Source organism: Oryctolagus cuniculus, chromosome 1 (genome assembly GCF_964237555.1).
Source record: "Oryctolagus cuniculus chromosome 1, mOryCun1.1, whole genome shotgun sequence".
NCBI lineage: Eukaryota > Metazoa > Chordata > Mammalia > Lagomorpha > Leporidae > Oryctolagus > Oryctolagus cuniculus.
The window spans coordinates 96,329,027-96,334,355 of NC_091432.1; positions in this window are offsets into that span (position 1 = coordinate 96,329,027).

Sequence of the window (5,329 nt, forward strand, 5' to 3'; positions counted from 1 at the left end):
CCTGGTTTTGGCTTTCTGCTGATGCACATCCTAGAAACAGTAGGTGACAGCTCAAGTTCGTGGATCCTTGCCAACTATGTGGGAAACTTGGGTGGAGTACATAGGTCTTTGCTGTGGTCTGGCCAGCTCGGTTTTACCAGGTATTAGGGCAATGAATCAAGTTCTTTATGACATTTTGGGGAGTGAACCAATGGAGGATAGGAGATTTCCGCCCCCCCTTTCTTTTTCACTCTTTCTGCCTTTTTTAAAAAAAGATTTATTTATTTATTTGAAAGAGTTAATACAGAGAAAGAAGGAGAGGCAAAGAGAGGGGTCTTCCATCCACTGGTTCACTCACCAATTGTCCACGACAGTTGGAGCTGCGCTGATCTAAAGCCAGGAACCAGGAGCTTCTTCCAGGTCTCCCATGAGGGTGCAGAGGCCCAAGGACATGAGCCATCTTCTACTGCTTTCCCAGGCTTTAGCAGAGAGCTGGATTGGAAATGGAGCACCCAGGTCTCAAACCAGCGCTCATATGGCATGCCGGCACTGCAGGCGGCAGCTTTACCTGCTACAACACAGTGCCAGCTGCCTATATTTCAGATAAATAAATGAATACATTGTTTAGAAAAATCTATTATTCTTACTTGTATTTCATTCTCAGGCTGTGAAATGTGCATTTATTTCTCAGTGTTTATACCGATAAATAATATCAAGAGTGTAAGTATACACATCCTTAGCAGTGATTTTGATAAACTACCCAGTGTAGTATAGTCTCAGTTATTTTTATCAGGAGGATTTGTATAATCAGTCTCTCTCTTCTACACCAGCAAAGTATAGCCTACAGGCTTATTGCTTTTATTTTTTTACATACTATTTTTTTGGAACAGACTCATCATCATTTGTTACATACTGTCCGTAGCTGCTTATTTCTTGCAGTGTCAGTGAACTCATTTTGATGGAGGCCAACTGGCTTGCAAGTACTAAATATTTGCTATCTCACCCTTTATAGAAACAGTTTGCTAATTTCTGTCATAATCTATGATTTGACAATGGGAGATCCTGGCTTTAATTAACATTCTCATTAAAAGCATACACACATATAAGCATAGAATGGTGAACTACTTTCCCTTTAAAAAATTATTCCTTTTGTATAAATAGCCACACATAGCCTTCCTAAATCAATTGGTATTCTAATAAGTAAGTCAAAGAGATGTTTGTACTCCCACGAGTACTCCAGTGTTATTTACAAAAGCCATGTTATGGAATAACTAAAGCACCCATGTTGAATGAATGGATTAAAATATGCAGTATATAAAATAATGTAATGATGTTTAGCTTTAAGAATAAGCAAATGCTGTCACTTTTGACAACATGGATGAAGCACAATAAGAGAAATCAGCTAATCACAGTTGGACAAAAGTCACATGATATCACTTATAGGTGAAATCTAAAACAATTACAGTCATAGAAGCAGAAAGTAAAATGTTGGTTGTCAGAGGTTGTGGGATGGGACACATGGAAAGCTGTTGGTCAAGGGGTACAAAGTTTCTGTTAGGAAAAATAAGTATTGAGACATACTGCGCAGAATGGTCACTAAGGTTAGTAATACAATATTGTATATTTCAAAATTACTAAACGTAAATTTCAAATATTGTCATCAAAAAGATAATTATTTGAGGTGATGACTATCCTATTTAGCTTTATTTATTAATTACATATCACATAAATATATTAAAACATCCCATCATAACCTGTAATATGAGGGTATTTCAAAAAGTCCATGGTAAAAATGGAATTAAAATATGAGTTTTCTAGAGTAAAAATTTTTATAATAAATGAAAAATGTATTTTATGACACACAACTCTGCATGGATTTAATTTTTGCACAAAAATAAACACTTTTTAATTCAAAATTTAGAAAAACTTTTAAACTATCCTTATATATATAACTATAATTTGTCAATTTATAATATACTAAAAATTAAAGGTAATAGTATGAAAATCTTCATTGTGTCACTTTCATTTTCTCTATGCAAATCCAACATTTCCATTATATGTAGAATTTGATTGAATCTACCTCATCATTCCCATAAACAAAAGTATAAATTGAATACCATCATAAGTGTGAATGTGTTTCTAACACTCGATGTCTTTGGTAAAATTGAAAAACTGTTAAAATTACTTTTGGCTGCTGTTCTGTTGTTATTACAATGGTGATTTTTTCATATTATTTTTGAGAAAAGCTAGCAAAGTTCAAGCATTTATGTTCAAGAGATAACTTACTCTTATTCTCTGTTCTTCCTCATCACAGAGGAACAGAGATGTCCGCAATGATGCTACCCTAAAACTCTGAATCTTTGCCATGTTTCTGCATCTGCCCATGTGTGAATGGTAAGATCTATGAACTGAGTGTGTTCAGCAATGCCACTTAGAAAATCTCTAGTACAATACTCACTGGCACTTATTCTAGGTTCTCTCTAATGCAAAATCTGTTCTCTTTATGAAAGAAGTGAAAATATTTCCATCTGCAAAAATAGAAGAAAGATCCTGCTACATAGGGAAACAGTTTCATACAGTATTCTGGGATCAATTTGAATCCCAACTCTATGACTTACCAACTGTGTGACCTATCACAGATCTATTTCTTATATGTAGCATGGGGATAATAAAAGGCCCAAATGCATTGTGTCTAGGAGTGGATTAAAAGAGTAATTGCACATTGAATTACTTAACAAAGAGTCTGACATTTAATAAATGTTAGTACTAATAATAGTAGTAATAATAACTCCTTGTAAAACTTTCCCATCTATATTGGGAACGAATTATATCCCAGAAGACTTTGGAGCAATAGCTATATAGAATGTTTATCCAATGAGAGGCCAAAAATGTAATGCCTCAGGAATGAATAAATATGAAAAAGGTTGACAGACACAATGGGCTTTGTCTAAAGAAGAAATGTGGGACAGACTTAGTGTGCTAAGTGGAGAAGATATTCAAAGAGCTGTTTAAATCCGCACTTTTTCAAGCACATGTTTGATCTTCAATAACAAAAAAAGTTACTATGTGAATGAGATTATTTTCTTAGGAAAGATTTTTTAAAATGGATTTATCATATATTTATAAACACTAAATTTAAAACATGACCATTATTGGAAGCATTAATTTTTATGATAACTATATAAAGGAAAGTATTTCGTATTTTGGAATATTTCCTTTTGAGTATTATTTCTCATTCATCAACAATGAAAAATGTACATCTTCTCAAATCATTAACTGTCACAGAAAAACATATCTTAAGAAACTCAAAAAATAATTAAAAATAACTCATTGTTTCTGATCCCATGGAGCCTAGTCTGTTGCTGGGAAAATATACCAGTTGAATAATCACAAAACAAATAAATTGTTTATTTAGAAAGCATGTTACATGCTGCTGTCACCACAGGCAATAGTGAGATTTGGCCCTGTCATTCATTCAATAACTACTTTAGAGCTTTTTCTCACTGCCAGACATTGTTCTAGCTGCTTGAAATACCATAGTGAGGAAGGCAGATGCAATTCTTACACTCGAGGAAATGACAAAGTACCAGATGCTCAAAAGGATAGGAATTCTGTTGGAAGTTAAGTATTTAGGAAGCAGGGGAGTCAAAATTCACACCTAGATCAATCTGGTGCCAAAGCCTATGTTATTATCAACCATCATCAATGTTGTCTTCCCCAATTTTATATATTTGTAGCTTAGTAAGTGTTTGTCATTTTGTTTATTTACCTGACCAATAGTAGAACATCTTCTCCGTGGTGGAGCATTCCCCACATGCTCTGTAAGTCTGAATGGAAGACAGAGGCTACCTCCCACCATCAACACTGACAAGCTAGATACTTGTTTGCTCAGTCAACCATGTTTCAACAGTGCAGCTATCTGTGGTACAATTGTGTGCTGTGATTTTGACTTCAGTCCTATTCTTTTTCTTGCTGTTTTCTGAGCCTGGTTCTTCCACTTTTCTGGTAACTGTTTAAATCATCCAGATTTAGTTCTATTGCTTGTCACTAAGAACTCTGTGTGATTCAGTGAGAATTCTATTGACTCAGGCACAGAGCTTATCTGATCAATAGCTAATCAGGTGATAATTAAAAAAAAAAAAGTTGATCTGTGTTTATGCAGATTTTCTCCAGAACTACTTCTTTCATCTTCTTCTATGTAGAAAAAGGGAAATGAATAGTGATTTAAATATTGATGAATTGAGCCCTGTTGACAGATGTGATTGATGGTAAAGACAAATCATTTAGAGTTTTTGAGCCACTTTTGGTTTACTGGAAATTACAAAGTGATTCAGTCAAAATAGGTATCTATAAGCATTCAGACTCTTAACTGATAGCATTAAAATCAAATCAGTAATTCAACTGACATGTTTTACTTTCCTTTCAGTCTATTGCTAATATTTGTCAGCGTTTTATGTTTTCCAAAGAGACATTTTCTTTGGTTTTTAGAAATTACTCAACATTTGTTGATTCATTGTGTGCAATTATAGGAATATTCTTATAGCTCTAAAAAAGGAAAGTAATTCAATGGTCTACATTTTTCATTCTGTCAACTTTTCAATTATTTCAAGGTTAGGTTATTAGAAAACTTGGCTACAGGATATTTGAGTATATTAATTCATATTAAAAAGTCCCTGCCGCTACATTTTAATCACACAGAAGTTAAGCTCTGTATCTAATAATCTCGACATTTCAAAATATCTAAGTATTTGGTGTTTGATAGGTGTAAATCACAGCTATTAAAAAATTCCTAAAAGATAGATGTCTGTCTTTGAAGTCTATAGTCCTGTGAACTGGTACCTTTTATGTTTATTCAAATTGAGAATAGAAAAAAGTATTTTAATATCAATATCATGTAAATTAAAATAAAAATGAAACATAACATGAAGAAATAAAAAGATATATGACAGTGACTAAGCCTAAGATATAACTAAATATGCAAAAGCATGTGCTAATTTTCTTTAAGTTAACTTACTAATATTTGGTTTATGTCAATTTACTTTTGCCTGATCTATATTGCTCCATCATCATTGAACTGCTCAGTATTTCAATGTCAAGTGTTATATTTATTTTGTTTCTGTATATTTCTTTGAAAATATTTCCTGGACTGAATTAATTTAATTTATATTATATATTTATGTTTTATTTTATACCAATATATAAAATATACTGTGACTCTTCATTCTGGATGACTTTCTGGGCTACATTTAAAAGTTTTATAAAGTCAGAGCTCTTTATACTAAGTACAGGTGAGAGCTCTTTATACTCAGTACTTCTTAAATGTTACACAAAAGTATTAGTGAGATACTTC